This window comes from Bubalus bubalis, chromosome 2, assembly GCF_019923935.1.
Source record: "Bubalus bubalis isolate 160015118507 breed Murrah chromosome 2, NDDB_SH_1, whole genome shotgun sequence".
Taxonomy (NCBI): Eukaryota; Metazoa; Chordata; class Mammalia; order Artiodactyla; family Bovidae; genus Bubalus; species Bubalus bubalis.
In genome coordinates this window covers 48,504,140-48,514,070 of record NC_059158.1, presented here as the reverse complement: position 1 = coordinate 48,514,070, position 9,931 = coordinate 48,504,140, and the positions used below count along the sequence as shown (strand labels likewise).

The following is a 9,931-nucleotide window of genomic DNA, read 5'->3' as shown; positions in this document are numbered from 1 at the left end:
GCTACTGCTGAGTTTTCCAAATTTGCTGGCATATTGAATGCAGCACTTTTACAACAACATCTTTTAGAATTTGATATAGCTCAACTGGAATTCCAACACCTCCACTAACTTTGTTCGTAGTGATGCTTCCTAAGGCCCACTTGACTTCACATTCCAGGATGTCTGGCTCTAGGTGAGTGATCACACCATCATGGTTATCTGGGTCCTGAAGATCTTTTTTGTATAGTTCTTCTGTGTATTCTTGCCACCTCTTCTTAATTTCTTCTGCTTCTGTTAGGTCCATACCATTTCTGTCCTTCATTGTGCTCATCTTTGCATGAAATGTTCCCTTGGTATTGGTAATTTTCTTGGAGAGATCTCTAGTCTTTCCATTGTGTTGTTTTCCTCTATTTCTTTGCTTTGATCACTGAGGAAGGCTTTCTTATCTCCCCATGCTATTCTTTGGAACTCTACATTGATATGGGTATATCTTTCCTTTTCTCCTTTCACTTCTCTTCTTTTCTCAGCTAATTGTAAGGCCTCCCAGACAGCCATTTTGCCTTTTTGCATTTCTTTTCCTTGGGGATGGTCTTGGTCCCTGCCTCCTGTACAATGTCATGAACCACATCCATAGTTCTTCAGGCACTGTGTCTATCAGATGTAATCCCTTGATTTATTTGTCACTGTCATTGTATAATCGTAAGGGATTTGATTTAGGTCATACCTGAATGGTCTAGTGGTTTTCTCTACTTTCTTCAATTTAAGTCTGAATATGGCAAGAAGAAGTTCATGATCTGAGCCACAGTCAGCTCCTGGTCTTGTTTTTGCTGACTGTATAGAGCTTCTCCATCTTTGGCTGCAAAGAATATAATCAATCTGACTTCAGTATTGACCATATGGTGATGTCTATGTGTAGAGTCTTCTCTGTGTTGTTGGAAGAGGGTGTTGGCTATGACCAGCGCGTTCTCTTGGCAAAACTCTGTTAGCCTGTGACCTGCTTTGTTTTATACTCCAAGGCCAAATTTGCCTGTTACTCCAGGTATTTCTTGACTTCCTGCTTTTGCATTCCAGTTCCCTATAATGAAGAGGACATCTATTTTGGGTGTTAATTCTAGAAGGTCTTGTAGGTCTTCATAGAACCGTTCAACCTCAGTGTCTTCAGCATTATTGGTTGGGGCAAGGGCTTGGATCACCGTGATATTGAATGGTTTGCCTTGGAAATGAACAGAGATCATTCTGTCATTTTTTTTAAATTTTATTTTATTTTTAAACTTTACAAAATTGTATTAGTTTTGCCAAATATCAAAATGAATCCGCCACAGGTATACATGTGTTCCCCATCCTGAACCCTCCTCCCTCCTCCCTCCCCATACCATCCCTCTGGGTCGTCCCAGTGCACTAGCCCCAAGCATCCAGTATCGTGCATTGAACCTGGACTGACAACTCATTTCATACATGATATTTTACATGTTTCAATGCCATTCTCCCAAATCATCCCATCTTCTCCCTCTCCCACAGAGTCCATAAGACTGTTCTATACTTCAGTGTCTCTTTTGCTGTCTCATACACAGGGTTATTGTTACCATCTTTCTAAATTCCATATATATGCATTCATATACTGTATTGGTGTTTTTCTTTCTGGCTTACTTCACTCTGTATAATAGGCTCCAGTTTCATCCACCTCATTAGAACTGATTCAAATGTATTCTTTTTAATGGCTGAGTAATACTCCATTGTGTATATGTACCAAAGCTTTCTTATCCATTCATCTGCTGATGGACATCTAGGTTGCTTCCATGTCCTGGCTATTATAAACAGTGCTGTGATGAACATTGGGGTACACGTGTCTCTTTCCCTTCTGGTTTCCTCAGTGTGTATGCCCAGCAGTGGGATTGCTGGATCATAAGGCAGTTCTATTTCCAGTTTTTTAAGCAATCTCCACACTGTTCTCCATAGTGGCTGTACTAGTTTGCATTCCCACCAACAGTGTAAGAGGGTTCCCTTTTCTCCACACCCTCTCCAGCATTTATTACTTGTAGACTTTTGGATCGCAGCCATTCTGACTGGTCATTCTGTCATTTTGAGATTGCATCCAAGTACTGCATTTCTGACTCTTTTGTTGACTATGATGACTAGTCCATTCTTCTAAGGGATTCTTGCCCACAGTAGTGGATATAATGGTCATCTGAGTTAAGTTCACCCATTCCAATCCATTTTAGTTCACTGATTCCTAAAATGTCAATGTTCACTCTTACCATCTCCTGTTTGACCACTTCCAATTTGCCTTGATTCATGGACCTAACATTCCAGGTTCCTATGCAATATTGTTCTTTACAGCATCAGACTTTACGTTCATCACCATTGACATCCACAACTGGGTGTTGTTTTTGCTTTGGCTCTGTCTCTTCATTGTTTCTGAAGTTATTTCTCCCCTGATCTCTGGTAGCTTATTGGGCACCTACTGACCTGGGGAGTTCATCTTTAGATGTCCTATCTTTTTGTGTTTTCATACTGTTCATGGGGTTGTCAAGGCAAGAATACTGAAGTGGTTTGCTATTCCCTCTCCAGTGGACCACGTTTTATCAGAAAATGATGATAGCAAACTTCTATTCTGCCATCTTGCTGACCTGACAGCTGAAATACAATTGACTTCTGTAAATTGATCTTGTACCTTGCATCTTTGCTGAACTCACTTTTTAGTTTTTCTACTTTTTAGTTCTTTTTGGACACTCCATTTGATCATCTGCATAGATAAACTTTTTGTCTGTGGATAAAGACAATCTTTCTGCTTCTTTTCTAATCTGAATGACTTTTATTTCTTTCCTTGGCTTACTGTACTAGTTAGAAGCTCCAACACAATCTTGACTATATGTAGTGAGAATAAAGATTCTTGATTTGTTCTTCCTTTAGAGGGAAAGCATTCTGTCTTCCATCACGAAATATAATGTTAGCTGTAGCTTTCAACTGCTTTGTTAATTTTCACATTTGGAACTTCCTGCCACATGTTGACTTTTTGACCCTCTATTTGGCTATGACAAGGTTAACAGGAGCACTGATATTTGTTATTGACCCCCAGGACGATTAGCCCTTGCCAGGCTCCACCTCACAGTGACCAGGGTCCAAAGAATGAACATGCACATACACTTCCAGTGGATGGTCTATCAGGTGACCACACACTTGAAACCCAGAGAGCAAACAATGACATCGCAGATATTGAATTTGGAAAAAAATTCACCTCAGCTCTTATTTGACAAGCATATACTATCATTAACTATATGAAGCTTTTCAGTTTTTTTTAAATCTTTTTAAAAAGTCTACAAATAATAAATGCTGAAGAGGGTGTGAAGAAAAGGGAACCCTCCTACACTGTTGATGGAAATGTAAATTCGTGCAGCCACTAAGGAGAACAGTATTGAGATTCCTCAAAAAACTAAAATTAGAGTTACCATCGGATCCAGCAATTCCACTTCTGGGCATACATCCAGACAGAACTTTGATTTGAAAAGATACTAATACAAGCAACCCTATGTTATGTAAAAAAAACTATCAGCCTAGAAAATTATTTTCTCCCTGGATTTTTCACATTAATAAGAAACAAACAAATGGTTTTTGTATTTTCAATGAAATTTATTCATATTTAGTTAAAAGTAGCAAATGTCAACCTAAGTTATTTCCTTAAGAATTTATTTTGTATAATCACATTGTTGTCAAGCAACCCTTATGGAATGTTCCCAGGTCCACAGTATTGGACTTTGTAACAATCTTATGGATCCTCCTCTCCAAGTCTGAGCATGGCCTTTTGTGCTGAAGAAGCATGGCTTGACACTGCACAATTGTCACTTGTGACAACCTGATGTCAAATGAGAAGTCTATTGATAAAGAATATTTTATCTTTCATTCATTTACAAAATGGTATTCATGTGTGTGGCTAATTACTAAGCTCATTTTTGTTTTCAATTATTTTCTCCTCTGAAACTATGAAAACAAATTAGTTAAAACTAAGCAATGTAGCAGTATAACCAACAAAAAACAAAGGCTTTTATCTTATATACAATGTTTTAGATATTGATGCTTTATATTACACACGTGCATTTAATATACTTTAGGCATTAAAAAGAAGCATGTAAACAGACAAACATAAAAAAGATTTTTTTAAAAAGTTGATGCATGTTATAACAATCAAAAACTTGGATTTATTTCTTTTTCAGAAGTACAGTGGAATAGGTTTATATTAAAAGGAAAGGTCTTCCTGTTCTTATTTTCTCAGATTCTTATTTTATAAATTTTATGTAATCTTATTGCTAAAATACTAGTGGTTCATTAGGTATAATGATCAGATTTTAGGCTGATTTTGTTGCTCTCATGTTTGTGAACATTGATTTTTTCACCATTTACTTTTCCAAACATGTGCTTATACTGAAGATCCAAAAGCTAAAATGGAGAGTCACTGGTAATAATAAATGCAACAGGGACTGATCAGGACAACGATGACTCTTAGGGGTTAAAGTTTTTGTTGTTATAAGAGCTCAGATTATCCTGTTGGGTTAGCTGTACAGGGAAACACTTTGGGGCAGGAAAGTGCATATTTCCAAGAAACTATACTGCATGCTCGTGGGCCTGCTAGAAACTCTCTGGTTTGATGCATCACTGGTGCTGAGGGTGGCGTCCACATGCAGCTTCTTCGTGAGCTTGTGCTCCAGTAGGACGGCCAGCGGTGTCCCAGGTGCCTCTCGGCCTGTGCTTGTGCCTGTCCCTGTGCTCACTGCCAGGGAGGCCGCAGAGTCTCCAGCAAGAGCCGGTATCAGACTTACAACTGAAGGTGCTCTTGTTTCAGGAACCGAGGATACCTATAAGAAGCAAGTAAAAAAAAAACAAAACAAACATATTTATGTGAGACTTCTTATAGTATTTTTAACAGTTTTTTTTTTTTTTTTTTTTAATAAGCTTCCCTGATAGCTCAGTGGCAAAGGAATTATTTTATGATCTACTCTGAAGAATTCCTGCATAGGTAACAACTAAAATATTTAATATATTTTTAATCTCAAATGACTTTAAAGAAAACTTGAACACACAAAGGAAAATTAACAATCCCCACATACCCAGGTTAAAAAATTATCTACAGTTCTGTTTGTCACTCTTCAGTAATACTCGCTGAGTGTTTAAATATTAGGAAATTTCCTAAACCTACCTTACCTCTTTCATAGATATATGAGATTATATATATGTATATATATAAATATCTCACATCTTCTTTGTCCATTCATCTGTCAGGAACATTTAGGCTTCTTCCAATCTTGGCTACTGTAAATAATGCTTCTATGAACACAGGGGTACATTTATCTTTTCTAATTACTGTTTTTTTTTTTTTTGTTTTTTTTTTTTGGGAAAATACCCAGAAGTATAATTGCTGTCTCATATGGTAGTTTTATTTTTTATTTTTTGAGGAACCTCCATACTGTTTTCCACAGAGGGTGTACCAATTTATCAGTCCACCAACAGTACATGAGGGTTCTCTTTTGTCCACATCCTTGCCAACACTTGTTATTTCCTATATTTTTAATAATAGCCATTCTGACAGGTGTGAGATGATATCTCATTGTGGTTTTGATTTGCATTTCCCTGATGATTAGTGATGCTGAGCATCTTTTGATGTGCCTTTTAGCCATCTGTATGTCTTCTTGGAAAAATGTCTATTCAGGTCCTCTATACATTTTTAAATGGGGCTGGTTTTTTTTTTTTTTATGTTCATTGTATGAGTTCTCTGTATTTTGGATATTAACTCCTATGGAGTATATCATTTACAAATATCTTCTTTCATTCAGTAGGGTGACTTTTTGTCTCATTTATAGTTTACTTCATTATTCATTTTTCTTTCTTTTCTCTTCTTTTGCTCTCTTCCCTCTGGTTTGATGACTATATTTAGAGTTACGTTTGGATCCCTTTCTCTTTTGTGGGGGAATGTATTATGGATTTGTGTTTTTAGTTATCATAAGGTTTATATGAGCGTGCTCAGTCGCTTCAGTCGTATCCAGCTCTTTGTGACCCCATAGACTGTACCCTTGGAGAAGGCAATGGCACCCCATTCCAGTACTCTTGCCTGGAAAATCCCATGAGGGAGGAGCCTGGTAGGCTGCAGTCCATGGGGTCGTGAAGAGTCGGACACGACTGAGCGACTTCACTTTCACTTTTCACTTTCATGCATTGGAGAAGGAAATGGAAACCCACTCCATTGTTCTTGCCTGGAGAATCCCAGGGACGGGAGCCTGGTGGGCTGCCATCTATGGGGTCGCACAGAGTTGGACACAACTGAAGCAACTTAGCAGCAGCAGCAGCAGACTGTAGCCTGCCAGGCTCTTCTGTTGATGGAATTTCCCAGGCAAGAATACTGGAGTGGGTTGCCATGCCCTCTTCCAGGGGATCTTCCCAACCCAAAGATCGATCCCATGTCTCCTGCATTGCAGACAGGTTCTTTATCCACTGAGCCATCTGGGAAGCCTGAGGTTTATATATGGCAACCTATATATACAGATAATTTTTTTTAAGTTGATAATCTCCTAAATTCAAACACATTCTAACAATCCTACATTTTTACTTCCTCCCCAGAACGTGTCATGTTTTTTACATCATATTTATGTCTTTGTATTTTGTGTACTCCTTAACTATTCAATATGGATGATTTTGTCTTTTAACTTTCATACTAGCATTATAAGTGGTGGGTATACTGCTTTTACTGTCTGTTTGCTCTTACTGGTGAGTTGTTTTCCATGTGAAATTTTACCTTTCTTGTTTTTCTAGAAATATAATTCTATTTTCTGGTTTTCTGTTTTTTTTTATGGAGTTTCTGGTTTTTCTTTTTCACTTACAAAAGTCCCTTTAGAAGAACTACTTCAGTGTTCCGGCTGTGAGAACCCCATGAACATTATGAAAAAGCAAAAAGATATGACACTGGAAGATGAGCCTCTTAGATCAGAATATGCTACAGAGGAAGAGAGGAGGTCAATTACTAATAGCTCCAGAAAGAATGAAGTGAAGCGGTTGGGTCAAACTGGAAACGACACTCAGTTGTGGATGTGTCTGGTGGTGAAAGTAAAGTTTGATGCTGTAAAGAACAATATTGCATAGGAACCTGGAATGTTAGGTCCATGAATCAAAGTAAATTGGATGTGATGAAGCAGGAGACGGCATGAGTGAATATTGATATTTTAAGAATCAGTGAACTGAAATGGACAGGAATGAGTGAATTTAACTCAGATGACCATTATGTCTACTATTGTGGGCAAGAATCCAGTGGACTAAATGTAGTAGCCCTCATAGCCAACAAAAGAATAAAAAATGCAGCACTTAAGTTCAATCTCAAAAATGACAGAATGTACTTGGTTCAATTCCAAGGCAACCGATTCAGCATCACAGTAATCCAAGTCTATGCCTCAAATAGTAATGCAAAAGAAGGTGAAGTTGACTGATTCTATGAAGACCTACAACACCTTCTAGAACTAACATCAAAAAAAGATGCCCTTTTCATCACTGAGGATTGGAATGCAAAAGTAGGAAATCAAGAGATACCTGGAGTAACAGACAAGTTTGACTTTGGAGTACAACATGAAGCAGGTCAAAGGCTCACAGAGTTTTGTCTGTGAAAAAAAGAAGAGAAGTGAAAGGTGAAAGGGAAAGGGAAAGACATACCCACTGAATGCAGAGTTCCAGAGAATAGTGAGACATAAGAAAGCTTTCTTAAATGAACAGTGCAAAGAAATAAAAGACAGTAGAATGGGAAAGAATAGAGATCTCTTTAAGAGAACTGGAGATATAAAGGGACTGTTTCATGCAAGGAAATGAACAATATAGGCAGAAATAGTAAAGACCTAATAGAAGCAGGAGAGATTAAAAAGAGGTGGCAAGAATACACAGAGCTATACAAAAAAGGTCTTGGAGAACAAGATGGCGGGGGAGGAGGTGGACACGGAGTACATCTCTCTTCACGGATACATCAGGAATACACCTTCACACACAGAAGTGCATAAAGACCACCAGCTGAGAGTGGACAGGAGTTCCTGACCAGTGGAAAAGAATATATAGAACCATGCAAAACTTGTTAGGATGAAGGAACCAGGGGGGAAAATGGGAGTGTTATTAGGTCTGGACCTGGCTTCAGTGGGTGGGGGAACTGAAGCAGGGGTCTGATCCCCACATCAGGGCAACTGTCTGAGCCAGAGGAAAAACATTTAAGGCTGAGAGTGAAACAGTTGATCTCTATCAGCCTAAATGGAATGAGAATCAGACAGTCCTTGCTGCAGCCATACATACCCTGGACAGGGACACAGGTCACTTACTTTGAAGGCACAGTGGCTAGGAGCTGGAGCTTAGGGATTGTGGAGCAACCCCAGGGCAAGGGCTGCTGTCGACTGGAGAGATGGACAAAGAGGATGTGAGGAAGGAGCTTGTGGTGGGAAATGCCTGTGGAGGAAAGCCAGGCAGCCATGGAAGCAAGGCGACACTGCTGAGTCACACGTAGGGGGTGGAGCCATCTCCATAGCCTCTCTCTCCCCATGCGTGAACATTGGCAGCTGATCAACAGACAGGCTGGCCCATCAAGTGCCTGATCCACCGAACTAGAGTTAAGACCCCACCCAGGGTGCCCCTTTAAGTGCCTGACATGCTGATCTCCAGAATAGGACCGCAGGCAGAGGGGCCCCTCTATGTGCCTGACACTCAGAACAACATAGAAGGACCCCAGGCAAGGGAACCCTCTAAGTGCCTGAATGGGCGGAGCTATGGAGAAAGACTAGCCAAAGAAGCCTTCTGATTGCCAGCTACCAGAGGCTCTAAAAAGGACTGATAGCACCATAACTCCTGAGGCTGAGGCAGTCCGTGTCCCTGCACACTTGGCGCCACCAGGGCTCCCGCGACCCAAGTAGCTGCACCACCTTCACATTCAACCCTCACTGGGGCAGAGCTGCCACAGGCAAAGAAAAGTCTGTGCACATGGGGTCACTTCAGTTGTGTCCAACTCTTTGCAACCGTATGGACTGTGGGCTGCCAGGCTTCTCTGTCAGGGGGGTTCTTCAGGCAAGAATACTGGAGCATACTGGCCAGTACTGGTTGCCATACCCTTCTAGAGCACTGTATTTCCTGCTGCCCTAGCCGCCAGCCCTACTGAGTACTGTTGCTGCCAGAACCCCTGAGACTCAAGCAGCTGCACCGCCTCCATACCTGGCCCTCACAGAGGCAAACCCAAGCCCTCCAGGGCAGCCTCAGGAGCAAACCCCAGTGGACGCAAACCCCCAAGCCACATGCAGAGGTGGAAATAAAACCACAATTGAAACCCAGGGGCAGTGTGGCTAAGGAAGAAGACCCAAAACCTCCCCACCAGCTGTACAAGCTGCAGATTAAATCCACACAATCAACGAGGCAGACCCTGTGTCTATGGAATAGATAAAAGGACGTTGAGAGCTCCCACAAAAGAAAACATACTAGTTCTGATAGCTGTGGACATTGGAGGCAAGAACATACAGGAGTAGAACCAGATTAGAATCTGAGCTGCCCCCACAGCAGGTCCAGAGACCAGCACAGTGTTGGAGGCCATCCTAGGGAGGTGAGGTGGACTGTGACTCCCTGACAGCAGTAACTCAAGAAAAACATTTGTTACTCTTAAGTTTTGACTTGCTCTGTGGTTCTTTTGGATGTTCTTTCTTTTTCTTTTTTTCCCTCTTTCCCCCCTCCTCCGTTGTAGTTGCCAGTTTTATTGGCACTATGAAAGCTAATCAAGCTTTTGAGTTTTTTTCTTTCAATCACACTTTTTATTATTATTATAAACCTCTGCTTCTACATTGGGCCTTTGCAGTTCTGTGGAGTTTTTCTTAATTTTTTTTCTTTCCTTTTCTTCTTCTTTTTTCTTTCCTCTTCTTTTTTTAAATTTTAATTTTTAAACCTATTATTATTCTTTCTACATTTA

General features: G+C 40.3%; 1 protein-coding gene across 2 annotated transcripts in view; it reads right to left on the bottom strand.

Annotated features, from left to right (window-relative positions):
* Positions 1-3,585: 3,585 nt before the first annotated feature.
* Positions 3,586-9,931, bottom strand: part of BEND6 (BEN domain containing 6) — a 64,649-nt gene continuing 58,303 nt past the window's right edge. For both annotated transcript variants that reach the window (XM_044931977.2, XM_006072873.4), the window contains one exon: positions 3,586-4,826. The gene's annotated coding sequence lies outside the window, so the exon portion shown is untranslated. The remainder of the gene's footprint in view (positions 4,827-9,931) is intronic.